Source organism: Meleagris gallopavo, chromosome 3 (assembly GCF_000146605.3).
Source record: "Meleagris gallopavo isolate NT-WF06-2002-E0010 breed Aviagen turkey brand Nicholas breeding stock chromosome 3, Turkey_5.1, whole genome shotgun sequence".
Taxonomy (NCBI): domain Eukaryota; kingdom Metazoa; phylum Chordata; class Aves; order Galliformes; family Phasianidae; genus Meleagris; species Meleagris gallopavo.
This window is the reverse complement of record NC_015013.2, coordinates 87761588-87776528: the sequence shown is the minus strand read 5'-3', so window position 1 is coordinate 87776528 and position 14941 is coordinate 87761588.

Sequence of the window (14941 nt, the reverse complement as noted above, 5' to 3'; positions counted from 1 at the left end):
GCTGAATTTCTCTGTTTCAGAACAAGATAGTTCTGGAAGCAAGAAATCTTTCTGCTGGATTAGCCCCTTTCTCTGGAAATCACTTTGTCATATAACATGAGCATAAAATGACAAATTCCATGCCTGAGGTCATGGCAAAATCCACTTTAATAAAAGGTAAATAGTGATTAGAACAAAATCATTATCTCCATCACATACATAGGGAAACTGCAACAAGGAAAGGGACTACTGAGAGCTCAGACAGGAGCATGAGCTGGAGCTCCAGGGGTTCATAGCTGGTGCTTCCCCTGAGTGCCTTTGCAACCCTTGGGGCCCAGAAGTGAATGGCACATATGACATTCCCAAGAAAAAACAAAAGTAGTTAAGAGCCTTTCATCAAAATGGCTCAAAGGGAGCAAAGGTCCCAGGGTTCTGAGATTTCAAATTTGCAAAAAGTAAGCCTTCAGCAAATATAAATCCTTTTTATTTCTCTCTGCCCCCTGGTCCCCATCTCCTTTAGCTAATGACTTACCAAGACCCTATAAAGTCAAGTGAAACACTGTGCAGATTAACATGGGACAGTGTTAGGGGTACGGAGGTCAACCTCTGAAGATTGCTCTTTTATAAATGACAATTTCTTCAGTGGCGTAACACTTTTGACAGTATAGAAAGGTGCCATAAGCACATTCTACTTAAGTTTCACCTACTATGGCACTTGCAATAGGACTTCGTATATCCAGAGCTGCTAGGGTGTGAGGAGAGACAGAATATGTGCACCAGAGACCCTTCTGTCTGACAACAACCACATCCATGGTAGTTTGATCACAGAATCATAGAATTCTTTGAGTTGGAAGGGACCTTTAAAGGTCATCTAGTCCAACTCCCCTACAATGAACAGGGACATCTATCTGCACCTGATTGAGTTGCTTAGAGCTCTGTTCAGCCTGACCTAAAGCATTACTCCCTATCTCTCCAAGTTATCCTGTTTGTGCTGGGGTCATCCAAGTCACAGCCACAGACCATATTATAGGAGACCAGGCAAATCTTGCTGAGAAAACTTGTGATTAAATAGACAAGAGATCATTAAGTTATTCATAAGAAATCTAGGAGCAAAATCTCTAGACACTGGCCAGTGGATACCTATTTGATGTGCTCCTCCAGTTGGAGCATACCAGCATCTCTCAGACAGGACCATCTCTTCTTGACTCCTGGTGGACACAATGCAGTTATGAGGCTCTGCAACATGCTTTGATCCCTAGATGGACATCAAACTCTTACTTTCTTGAGTCTATATGGATCTACTCCAAATTCCTCCAGTTTTGGGCTTACTGGGGAAGTCCTCTCCTGCTGCAGCTGCATGGTGGCTTGTTGTTCATGACCACCAGAATGCTCTTGAGGACAAAGTCCTCTCTGTTCCAGGGTAGCACAACAAGGACTTACCCAGTAAAAATAAGTTCCCCTGCCTGTTCCTTCAGGTCTGGACAGTCACAGCTATGCAATCTGCCACATTGTACATCAGTCACATAAAATTGCAGCATACTGTAGGGAACCTGATTTGGCAGGGAGGTTGGACTTGATGATCCCCAGAGGTCCCTTCCAACCCCTACTATTCTGATTCTGTGAAAACTGCAGGGGAGTTTGACAAGATGACCTTTAAAGGTCCCTTCCAACTCAAATGATTCAATGACTCTATGGAAATAAGTGACCCAGGAGAGGAAGGGGAGATAGAGACATACCTGGTGCCTCTGTCCCCTTGTAGGCTAGGGATTTCTGAAAGTTGAGTGGGTACAATCGGGTGCAGATTTGTTTTTCTATGCTTTCACCTACATAACATCCTTTGGCCAATGTGCAGACTTGGGCAATGGGATTAGATGGTCTTCGGACTGGAGACATATAGCAGCTTTTATGTTCTCATTTACCATGTCCCTATTTCTTCCATGCTGCAATGGCTGCCATGAAAAATGCTATTTCCATAGATGTAGGGGTGAACTGGGGTAAATCAGAGACAAACCTTGGGTCTCCAGATCTATAGGTCTCTGGTTCTGTCCTTCTCTGGTAAGAGAGAAGTACTTGAATATGCAACAAAAGTTTAGATTGCTATTTCCAGTGCCCTCATCTCCATCACTGCTGGGAAATGCCTTATTTTTGCTAGCTGCTATTTTAATCCCTTTCAGAAAATTCTGAAGGAGAAGCCTTTCTACTAAGCCTGAGCAATATGTACCTGTTATGTTTCCTTTCTTATTCCTTACTCCTTCCCAGACGTGGTGGGCTTAACACATGGCCAGCATAAGGTCTCTGAGCAGTGCTAATGTGCATGAATATTGTCCTCTCCACACTCCTAAAGCACATCTGAGCTTACCTCCCTTGCATGCCATTGTGCAGCTTCAACCTCTCCAAAGTTAGCATTGTCATTCTATATTTTTTGTTGTTGTTGTTGTTGCATCATAGATCAACTATTGGGGGTTATTCACGTTTTCAGTGAAAAGTTTTATTTGGTAGTTGAAACTAGTTTTTAAAGGAAGGAAAGGAGAATACACTCCCTTTTACTCTGCGATAAGCTGGAAGTAGCAAGTTAGTAGAAAAATAAAACAGATATCAAGGTGGAAAGAAATGTTTCTTTACAGATTCCTGCAGGGGGGCTGGAATTGGATGATATTTAAAGCCCCTTTCAACCCAAGCCTTTCTATGAATCTGTGATTCCCACTTTCAACTAAGAGAAGTGCAGGAGCCCACACTGCTGAATATCAGGAAATTGCCCGTGGGTGGTGGATTTCCACACACTTCCATGTCTCACCTCTTGAGCACATCCAGCAAACCTGGCAACCACAGAGCCTTCTCAGCAAGTGTTCCGTTTGCTGTTCATTAGACCCATCACCCAGCTGCTGTGTCTTTCTCCATCCCTTAAATACTCAGAGTCATAATCAAAAGTATGTGTTAATAAAGCAAAGAAAGGAGCCTGTAGAATCAAAGAATTGATTGAGTTGGAAGGGACCATTAGTGGCCATCTAGTCCAACTACCCTGCAATGAACAGGGACACCTACAGGTACATCAGGGTGCTCACAGGTGTACATCAAGGGGTGTACCCTAAGAAATGTCACAGTGTTTTCAGTGGGGTAAGCGATTGCATCCCGCATCAAACAGCAGCTCTTGCTGCAGGAGCAGGGAGCAGGAAACACAAATCCCAGGCACTGTGGGGGTGAGGCTTTGCCCTTCACTCCAGGTCCTTGAGTTCAGCCGCAAACAACAGCGAGTGCAAGGGTGGGCAGATCTGAACTGAAGTTTCACACGACCTTCCTCCCTGAACCAAATCTGCTGACGTCCACCCGGCCCCAGTCTGGGCACAAATCCAGAGCCTGCTTGTGAAAGTTTGTCCCCCTTCCAAACCACCCCAGCTGGAACCTCTGAGTTCTTGAACCTGCTGCTCCTGCAGCAAGAACAGCCCTGGGCTGCAGTCCACCTTCATGCAAACAGCCTCGGTCTGCACAGCTCCCCAATAACAACCCGAAAACTTCCCCCACTACCTCTAAAGTAGGGGCATGGAGACAAAAAATAGCCTGGAAATTAGTCAGTAGCATTCTCAGTTTGTAGACAAACCCCTCTTTTGCTGCCCTGTGTCATCATCACTATGCTATCTCCATCCTTCTACCTCCTCCTTCTCAAGTGTAGAAAACTGTACATTTTAATGGAGAGACTGGAGAAAAGTGTTGTTAGCTGTATTTTTTTCTTATTTCCTTTCTTTTGCTTTTTCTTTTTCCTCTTTTCTTTCTTGTCCCTTTTCTTTTTTCCATTTCATTTTCCTTCTTCTTTGATAAAATGAGAGGGAATGGTCTTAAGATGCACCAGGGGAGATTCAAGTTGGGTATTAGGAAAAATTTCTTATCAAGAAGAGTGGTAACGCATTGGAAACAGCTGTCCAGAGAGGTGATGGAGTCACTGCCCTAGAAGGTTTTCAAGAAATGTGGAAATGTGGCACTGAGGGATGTGTTATAGTGGGCAATATTAGTGATAGGCAGACAGTTGGACTAGATGATCTTAGTGGTCTTTTCCAACCTTAATGATTCTATGATTCTTTTCCCTCTTCTTTTCCTTTTGCAAGGTTCATTTTCCAACTGAAATAAATAAGAAATGATTCCTTTCAGAGGTGCCCTTATCTTTAACAAGATGCCTGGATTTCCATATTAAGGGGTTGGCACTTGTTTCTTAGAATTAATAAAACATGCCCCAGGAAATTCTGATATACACTCAGCCACTGGTGAGAAAGCTATATAAAAATAGGAAATATTGTAGGAAGAACTGGACAGACTCTTTATCAGGATTATCTCTAAACCAAACAGGTGTTACAAATAAATAAAAGCAATAAAGGCCACTGCATCTAAACAGAGGTACAGACAAGCTGCTTTTGCAGTAAGAAAAGCAATTATTGTTGTTTTTATTTTTCAAAAAGATGAGAAAGAAGAGCTCAAATTCATAGACTAGCAAGTCAACATGATTAAAGTAATATACAAACATGAAGCAGTCAAAACAGAAATGCAATTAGGATAGTGAAGAAAGAAAAAAACCCACTGAATTGCAGAATAACTTCACAAAATAGCATTTCAAATAGCAGTTTGGCCTCTTTCTAGTTAGAGGCTGGAAAGAAATGAGCTTAAAGAGCCCTGATAAGCGGATAACTGTATTATACCAATTCATTCCTCCCTCCAACACAGTTCCTTAATGGGATCCTTGAGCATTGGAGAAGGTTGGAGAAGTGGCTATCATCCCTCAGATAACAATTCAAATCCTCTTCTCAATGAGATGTCTAATCCCAGATCTGTTCTAAGGGCAGCAGGCCAAGAAAAGGGCTGGAGCAGCTGCCAAGCTGTGTTGTGTCCTTCCCTACAAAAGAACATGTTGCCCAAAGAAGGTATGGATGTCGCATCACTGAAGGTGTTCAAGGTCAGGTTGGTGGGGCAACACAAACTGGTGTGTGGAAACCAGACAAAGGCAGGGGGTTGGAATTTGGTGGGTTTCAAGGTCCTTTCCTACCTAAGCCATTCTATGATTTCCTATGAGAAATGCAGTTTCTTGGACCAGAGCTTTGTCCTTGGGAAGACTGATCCAGTCTGATGGTTTCCCAAGTATCAGAGAGCAGAAGTAAAGACCATCACAGTTCAGAAGGTGACACTTCCCATGCAAGTCCTCAAGTGGTTAAATTTCTTACAGACATATTTGCTCACATTAAAAAGTGAAAGCCTGGATATTTATAATCCCTATTCACCAAAAAACAGGAACAAGGAAGGTGGAAAAGTAATATTGACTCCATGTCACCCCTGAAGATCAGCCCTGGGAGAAGGCAGGGATTCAGACAACATCTCTTTCCAGGTGTTCATCCATTGCAGAGCATCACAGCAGCAGGCCCTAAAGGGTGGCATGGACATCAGGGATGTGAATGCAGGGCAGGTGGAAGGTGAACATGGAAACAATCACTATATGAGACAAGGGGAGATGGAGTAAGAGCTTCAGTTGGCTGGGTAAATAACAAGAGAAAAAGGAGAGCTAAAATATCTTACATAGGGAGAGCTCTGCAACTTCAGAGCCTTTCCTTGGGGTCTTATCAGTGCTAACAGGACACTCCTGTCCACCAGGCTCTTAGCACTCTGATCTAGATGTAGGTGTCCCTGAAACTTGCAGGGAGGGCCTGTAGCGGACCAGCTGGCTTTTAATGATTCCTTCCAACTCAAATGATTCTATGATTCATGGGGCCCAAATCCTCAAAGATTTGGAATTTAGACCACCATTTAGGGGTGGTCCATAAAGACATTCAGTTCTGAGGGATTTTCATAGCACACAGAAAAGAAATGGGTCATTTGGAAAGAAAATTAAAAAGTTGGCTCCCTGCTTAGCCTTGATTTTTCTAGTGTAGGCAGATTTTTGATTCAAGGGTTTTGGCTGTTGCTTATGCAGTAGAGAGATGGAAATCACAGAAAGGAGAGGGCAGGTAGACACAGATCTACCCTGGATCCTAAATTCATCTTCCTGAGTGGGGTGACATATATGTGATTCAGCAAAATGACAGGGCATGCTAATTATCTGAAAAACTAATTTTACAGAAAATCCATTACATTTTTTGGAAATAAGTAGCACCCTTATTTATACGTTTTGAAAACAATCCTAGGTCAGTTGAAATTTTGCCGATGCCAATATGAAACCTAGGGTTTAGGTACTTTATTAATTGTATTTATCAGCCCACCAAGAAATGAACCAACAGAAGCATGTACTTATGTTATATGTCGGAGCAGGCAGTGCTGGCACTCAGAAGCACTTCCAGCCAGATCCAGACACTGATAAATGCTGAGTTGGCCCTTAAAACTCAAGTGCCCAGCTTCAAAACCCACAAGAGAATTTGACATTTATAAATAATAATAACAGCAGCAGAAGCAGCAAAAACCTTGGCATCTTACCCTCGGCTTTCCGCTGTATTCCCAGCTTGCATTTCTCAGCCAGCGTTCACTTTTTGATCATGTAACCTGAGAATATTGTATGTTAGAGGATCCCAGGAGCTGGATGTTTCAGAGAAAACCTCAAATATTGCAAAACTAACCCCAAAAAATTGCATGGCTTGACAGCAGTGTTGTGCTTGACATCTTTATGAAGCAGGCTTATATGTATTTCTTTCACTTACCTAGGAAAATCTACTGAATATCTGTCCTTTCCAGCAACCAAGTCACTTTTAGACACATTCAGTTTTATGCTTTACTCAATTTATTCTTTTTTTTCCCCCTGAAAAGGCAGAATGAGGAAGAGAGCGGAATGGGAAAGCCAAAAATATCCTTGATTTTCATTTTCCAAAAATGGTGAAGGGGAAAAAAAATGCTTTGCTTGGTGAGTTAAGGCAAATGCCCCTTTCTGAAATAACAAAAAAAAAGACTATTTCCCACCCCAACAACTTTCTGGCACAGGGAAATACATGATTTGATTGTACAAGTTGAACGTGTTGCGCTTAGGACAAATGGAGAATTGGTCATATTCAGGACTGCAGAAGCAGTTCTGGCCTCCATCCCCATTTCCCCATCTCCACCCCTTCCTAAAATCCCCCGCCTCAGTTTCCCCATATGTACAAAACACTAAAAATAGCATCTCTCCTCACAGAGGAAACTCTGTGGAATAATTAACTAATGTTTGTAGAGTGTCAGCAAGCACTAATTACTATCATTACTCTGGAGAGGAGCTGTTGGGGTTTGCTTTGGTCCTAATGGTGCTTATTTTCCCAGACTCAACGATCCACTGCATCAGTGAGCCACTGATGGGGCTGTAAGTGACTCCCCAAGGTGCTGCAACACATTCTGACTGTACAAACACCAACAACTTAATTCAGCACTCCAGCAGCCTCCAGGACAGCAATGGTTCAGGCCTCCATGCTGAGGAAGAGCAAAATACTGTTATTCCCATTACTTGGGGCTGATAAAGAGCCCAGGCTGAGCTGCCCATCTCCTTTCACCATCTGATTTGTCTGAGCCTTTCTTTCAAACCTGTGTAGGTTGCTCCAAAAGTAATGCCTCCTCATTGTTTCCGTGGAAATACAACAGCTACAAAGACTACAATAACAATATTTGATAGAGAAAAAAAAAGCCACAAAATATTATTTTTCAACATAGCTGCCACCACCGTCTGTACATTTTCACCAGCAATAAACAAGAGTCTGAATGTTGGTCTCATAAAATCTGCACCAGCGGAGGTGACCCACTATTTCACAGCTGTTATGTCACTGTAATTGCTGAAATGCAGCAGCCACCACCTCACTGTATTCAGATTCACTGTTTGGTCTCCATAAACATTCATCAAGTGTTGATGAATGTCAGTGAGTGCCATTTTTGCCACATGGAGGAATTCAATTCCACATCTTTGCTTCAGATGCATTTCCATGTCAGATGTCAGTTTATCAGACTGCCCCTCTTCTGCCATCTGTTGCATGGCAACAAAAGGTAATAGAATACTGGTGGGAAAATTTAACTTCTACTGCCATATCACCAACATCTGCCTCCAGAGTCGTGGGCCAACATCATGAAATAGGAGGCATTACTTTTGGAGCAGCCCTCATATTTATCTGACCTGGAAAATATCAGCTACCCTGTCATTCTTTGGTTTTACAGTAGGAGAAGCTGCCAGGTGTACAGATCTGTGCAAGTTCAACCAAAATTACAGAAGGATCCAAGGGTATGAAGTGATAATTATGTGACCTTATTTATGGCTAACTTCCTCATGTCCTTCATATCTATCTTCCTGTGATTGCATGTAATCCAAGTATTTATGTTGTCTGCTAAAACCAAGTCTTTATTAAGGAAAGGAATCTTAACAGATCACACTTTCAGTATAACCTTCTGTTCTTTTTCTCTGTAAAGTAATTCTTTTGCTTGCTTGTTTGTTTAATGGAAAAACATTTTCATCTATTATGATTTTGCCAGTTACTAATACCCAGTATAGATAACCATACAGATAACTTTGTCTGCTGCAGGCAATCTGCTTTAGTAGGCTGATGATCTCTAAACAAAATGATCTCTGGAGGTCTCTTCCAACCCCTACAATCCTGTGATTCTGTGTGTGATAAGGAAATAAGGAAAAAGTTTTCTATGATAAGGGTTTTCTATGATAAGGATAAGTTTTCTATGATAAGTAACCTGGAAGAGGTTGCCCAGAGAGGTGGTGGATGCTCTGTCCTTGTAGACATCAAGGTCAGTCTGGATGAGGCTCTGAGCACTCTGATGTAGCTGTAGGCACCCCTGTTCACTGCAGGGGAGTTGGACTACATGGCTTTTAAGGGTCCCTTCAAACTTATTTTATGATTCTATAATCATGGATGTGTGGTGGTGGTCCAGTGGGCATGAGGGGAGAAGAGGCAACCTGATCCTGTGAGGCATCCATCGAGGGAGGGTGATGGTCACTTCTCATGCTCTATCCCCTATCAGGGGAGCAGGGAAAGATCCCAACAGGATGGCAGCTGTGCAGTGCAATGTCTCAGCTCCACAGAAAAGCTGGAAGTGAATTGTTGTGATCCATCTCCTGCTGCTTGTAAGCAAAATATTCTCCTCTCTCCTGTGAAGAATGTGTCTTTAAGGGCTAGACGGACTTGATCCTTCTGCTTACACCAAGGCCCCTTCAATTAACAGGACTAAGCTTGAAGAAATGAGCCTGTGTTACCCCAAAGTGACATTAGATGTCACCCATGCACTGCATTCCCTGCATGTCTCACTGTCTTGGTCCCCACATTGGAAAGCTGCATCTGAACCATTCCCAACTCACATCGGAAGACTGACTTCAAGTGATTCGGGTTGGGGTGGACTTCAAGAGGTCACCATGTCTTTGCAACTGGAATGGCTCTAACAGAGATTTGCTGACAGCCCAAGATCTGAAAACTCAACCTGGAAGCAGTGGGATGGGAGAGGGATATCTCATGCCCCCATGTCTTGGGATACAGCAGGGGGTAACCATGCAGAGCAAGGAATTGGGTTCATAGTATGATCCACAGCACAGATATTTAATTCTCCATGCAGCCCATGATCCACGTCATCTAGCACTGCTCATGCTTAAGGAAAGGGAAATGGCTTCAAACTAAAATAGGGGAGATTCAGATTGGATGAAAGGAAAATGCTTTTTACAATGCAGGTAATAGGGCTGCCCTAAGAGGTGGATTCCCCATCCCTGGAGATATTCAAGGGCGGGCTGGATGGGACTCTGAGCAACCTGATCGATCTGTAGGTGTCCCTGTTCATAGCAGGGGGTTGGACTAAGTGACCTTTGAAAGTCCCTTCCTACTCAAATGGTTCTACATATTTATGATCCTCTGGAGGGAACTGAAGGGTTTTCAGACTGGTCCCAAATGGGAGACACACCTAATTCAGTACCAATCATGTACGTAATGCATGTTTACGGTATCAGATGTGCTATGCTAGGGAATAGGTCACTGGGTGGGACTGTGGCCAGCAATTACAAAGGGATCACCCTTACTTGTAAGGCAAGCAGGCTGCTCTGAAAAACCAGGACTGAGCAGCCTTGGGCTGAAAACCCCAGTGCTGTTGGGGTGCTGGGTGGAATGAGATGGGCATCCTCCTGGCACTGCAGAGGAGCAAAGGAGGGCAACCTCATGAAAGCCCATGGAAATCCCCTTCCACATTCCCAGCACTGGTGTTTCCTCTCTCACAAGGGCATGCGTTGGTGGCAGGAGGAGGGAGGCACTTTGGGGAATGTGTTTACAGAGCTTCTGCCAAACCACAGGAAGTCCCAGCTCCTGGGGATGAAGAGCAGGAAGAGAAGGAAGAGGAAGAGGCCAAGGCTCTGTCAAATCCTCTCCACCACTGCTGGCAAACAAAACCCAGAGCACAGCACTGCTGTTATGCAAAGACATGAGAGATAGAGGGACGGCTGAATCCTTCTCTCTGTGCTGTTTTATCTCATAGCAGTTCAGAGGATGAAGTCTGCCAGCAAAGGGAGATGAAAGCTTCTGGGAAATACATTGCTCTTCCACCCATAAGAAGGTGGCTTTGCTTGGATATCAGAGCTTCTCAATCTGGTAGCCAAGGGCAGATCTTTTGCAATAAGACACAACAACTCACAGTCCAGAAAGGTGATCAGAGGGCGCTGAACACCCCTATGAAGTATTATGGAGTGTTAAAGGGCTCTTGGGGCCAGGCACCATGGGGCTCTCCTCTACTAATAGCTCTCGAGCAGAATTTGGGCAGTAGACTCATGGCACAATGAGCTTTTCCTATTCCTCTGCACAGTACAGGGACTTGTGCTTGCAGCCCTGGCTGGCACTTCTCTACGTTCACCAGAGTAGTACTCTGAATGGTTTCTCCCTGTTCTCATATTTGACTTACTCAGTGAGGACAGATACTCCACACCCAGATTTATCTGCTCACATCTGCAGGGGCACAGACAGGCAGAAAAACAACCCACCTACTGAAATATTGCCTCATACTTCTTAAAGCCATTAGGAACTGCAAATTAATCTGTAACAGACTGAATTTAAGAGCTAAAGAAAAATATAACATCATTTTGCTGGACATGCTATTTCAGAGTGAATAATACAGCTCTGTTTTAATAGCTATTAAACAGACAGACTCAATAAAAAAGCAAAGTCCCCAAGAGATTTCAGCTGACAATGAACATCCTACTGAATATAGGCAAGAATAAGAGTTACACTGACATTGCCACTGTGCTGAAGTCTATACAATTAGTAGTTCTCTGCACTTCTTTTTGGCAGTGGATTTAGCAAATCCCAAATGTCCATAGTGACTTAAAAATTGCTGGAACACCTCGCAGTCAGAAACTTTGCGCAGGCTCTCATATCCTGTGGTGTTATTAATCATTAATTATCTGCATGTGATGCTGGTTCCCAGAATAATGGCCTCTCCTATTAGCTGAGCTATATTTAATCTCATTTCTTTTTTGCAGACTTATTTCTACATCACGATGACCACTGTGATAACCCAGAGAGATTGGGCTTCTCCTGTTTAAGTTAAAAACTACTATTGTTTAACACTCTTTTGAGGTGAGACTTTCCAGGTCTTGCTATCATTCTCTTCTGGACTTAGAGCATGGTACAAGAAATATATTGCATTGCATCCAAGCACTAAACATTGACTGCCAGGCTAGGCTACATGCTTGTTTATGCTTCCCAGTATGCTTTTTACTCCCTCCAGAAGAGAATGGATTTCATGGCTTCCCTGAAACCCATTTCCCAAACAGGTTGTTCTGTATCTGTGCAGTTGGATGTTTTTGCCTCATTCCACTCTGCATGTCTCCTGACTACAGTTCACTCTGCTTTTCTTAGCTTAGTTCTCCACCGATCTGAAGCCACTCTACATCCCAGTTTCACAGGCACGGTGATGATGGATTGACAGTCAGACTAGATTGTGGAATCATAGAACATCCAGAGTTGAAAGGGACTCACAAGGATCAAGTCTAACTCCTAATGATCTTAGAGGTCTTTTTCATCCCTAAAGTTTCTGACTTTATAATCCTCCAGTGCCATCTTCAGTTTTTCCTGACTCTTGTGCAGTTCAAAAAGCCTCCTCTGTAGTCATTCATCCACTCTAGAAGCATGCTAGATCTCCACTTTCCTCTCTTAGAGGCCACTTTAACAAGCATGAGTCATGTGCTTTAGATATTTGAGGAGAAGGCTTTCAGTGATGAAAGCCTTGCTGGAGCCAAGACACGTGGCTCTGCTCCCTCCTTTCCAGAAAGACTCTCACAAAAAGAATTCAATGGCTCCAAAAGTTTCTTCTGACAGGACACATTTTTGTGGTGCTTCATATATATTTGCAAAGAGGACATTTTATTGCCCATCCCAGCCCTTGCTTCTTCTTTGTAAGATTGTATGTGTCATGACATACTGCCATAGGTTTCCCAAGGATGTGTTGGAGTCACCATTCCTAGAGGTGTTCAAGAAATGGGGAGATGTCGCACTGAGGGACATGGTTTAGGGGGCATGGTGAGGATGGATCAACAACTGGACTAGGTGGTCTTAAAGGTCTTTTCCAACCTTAATGATGTGATGGTTCTATAATCCTATGTCTCCTGTATTTCACCTCTTGGCTCTGTTAATCCCATTTTACTGTGGTTGTATACTTTGTCTTAATGGCATTCTGTATCTTGATCTCTGATCCTCAGCATGAAACAACCCTGCTACTAGGAAGCAAAGATCATTCAAAATCCTGTATGAATCTGTGCTAACTTTTACCACTGTCTTCATTGAGTATTGGGGTCTCAGTCCATCAGACCCTAAGAAAACCTTAGGCATGCAAGTAACACCAACTTCACTACTGGCTACATAGTTTTTGGCTCTGGCCCATAACATTGTCAAATCTAAATGTTTTCACTCATGGGTTAAAAAATACCTATTGATGTTTATCTATTCCAGCGAAATAGAACTGATAATCCGTTTCACACCTGTGAAATGGATTCACAGATGACAAATATTTTCCAAGTCTCAAAAGAAAAAATACATGAGCCAAACAAGGGGGAATGGTTTCAAATCAAAATAGGAGAGACTCAGATTAGATATAAGAAAAAAGTGTTTTACAATAAGGGTAGTGAAGCACTGGAACACATTGCCCAGAGGTGGTGGATGCCCCAACCCTGGAGACATTCAAGGTCAGGCTGGATGGGGCTCTGAACAACCTGATCTGTAGGTGTAGGTGTTCCTGTTCATTACAGTGGAGTTGGACTAGATGGCCTTTAAACGTCCCTTCCAACTCAAACAATTCTATGATTCTATGAAACCCTGGCCTCACGCTTCCTAGCCAGGCTCATACCCATGTTCTCCTGGGAGACCTGTGCTGAGCTGGCCTCAAAGGGGATTTCAAACACGCTTGACTGAAGCACTGACATTTAAAAGCTGGCTCCCTAGGGCCCTTATATAACCAAAGAAGAGGCAGAATATCACTCCTGGAACTTCTTTAGGGATCTGTAAGATAGCAAGCACGAATGCCAGCTCCTCTGGTATTGTTTCTTTTTTTTTTTTTTCTCCACTGTTTTGGGGCAAATTGCTCTCAGTCACGACAAGGAGGAATCAGAGCTTGCATTCCACCCACTCTTCAACTCTTCTGCAGAGAGATAAAATTCACCCCAAAGCCAGTCTCTCTGTGCCAGAAAATGGAAGGGATCCAATGCAAACAGCAGGACAAATAAGCCAGCCAGCACCAGCTCTTTCTGTCCATTCGCCTTCCTTGCAAAATGAAAAGTAAGCAACTCCCAGAGGTCTCTCCTGCTCCGAGCATGTCTATGCAATTATAAATTATCCCAAGACTATCTCTGTCCCCAGCGCTGCTGTATTCACCTCCTCTGTGTTTGCTGGGGGGATTAATTGCTGTTGCATTGGCTGCACTGCAGAATAAAAGCTTGGGACACAGCAAATTCCTAATTACCACCATCATTCAGTGGTAGCAAGAGGTGATAAATTTAAAGCCAAATATGTGAAGAAACGTTTTTTCTTTTAACAGTCTACAAATCTGCAATTAACCAGCATGGAGCACTGCTGGGAAGGACATCAAGAGAAATAGGACCAGCCACTCAAAAGATCCACAGGAAGAAGGGCTGAGTTGCATTGAATAGGATAGTAATGCCCAGGGCATCATCCAGATACTTCTTGCTTTTACCACATCCTGGCATGATGTCTGACAGTGCCTGGCTGCAGCATCCATCCTAACCCTGATATCTTCCTGTCCTATGCAGCCAGATAGTCTTTACTGTGTAGCTAATGGGGCATCACCAAGATGAGAGAGGCTACAGTGATGCCAGCTTATGGGATTCTACACTTGAAAGAGGACAATCCCCACATTCAACCTCTTTCTCCAATGTAATGCATGTTCCACATGAAGTGTGAAGGCAGTGATGCCAGAAAGGAGAGCAACAGAATCATCATAGATTCATCATTCTCCCTGATAGGGCAAGGGGAAATAGTTTCAAATTAAAATGGGAGATTTAGATTGGATATAAAAAAAGAGAGTTTTATAGTAAGAGTAGTGAGGCACTGAAACATGTTACCCAGGGATGTTGTGGATGCCCCATCCCTGCAGACATTCAAGGTCAGGCTAGATGGGGCTCTGAGCACCTCGATCTAGCCATAAGTGTTCCTGTTCATTGCAGAGGAGTTGAACTAGATGGCTTTTCAAAGTCCCTTCAAAATCAAATGATTCTATGATTCTACGATTCATCAATCATCAACAGAAAATCTTCTGCTTTGCAGAACTTACCCTCATCATCCTCATCCATGATGGGAACAAGCAGTAAATACATTTCTCACCATCTCCAGGCTGGAGCACAGTAAAGCTCCATGGGATTGCTGGAAGCTTCTGGACACCAGAATCTCTGTCATTCTGGTGTTATGGGACTGCCATGCACCCAGAAATGTGGACCCAGAGGCTCAGATGAGATACTAGAAGAGCTCCATGGCCCTGACTGGGCCTGGGCTGGAAGTCTGAGAAG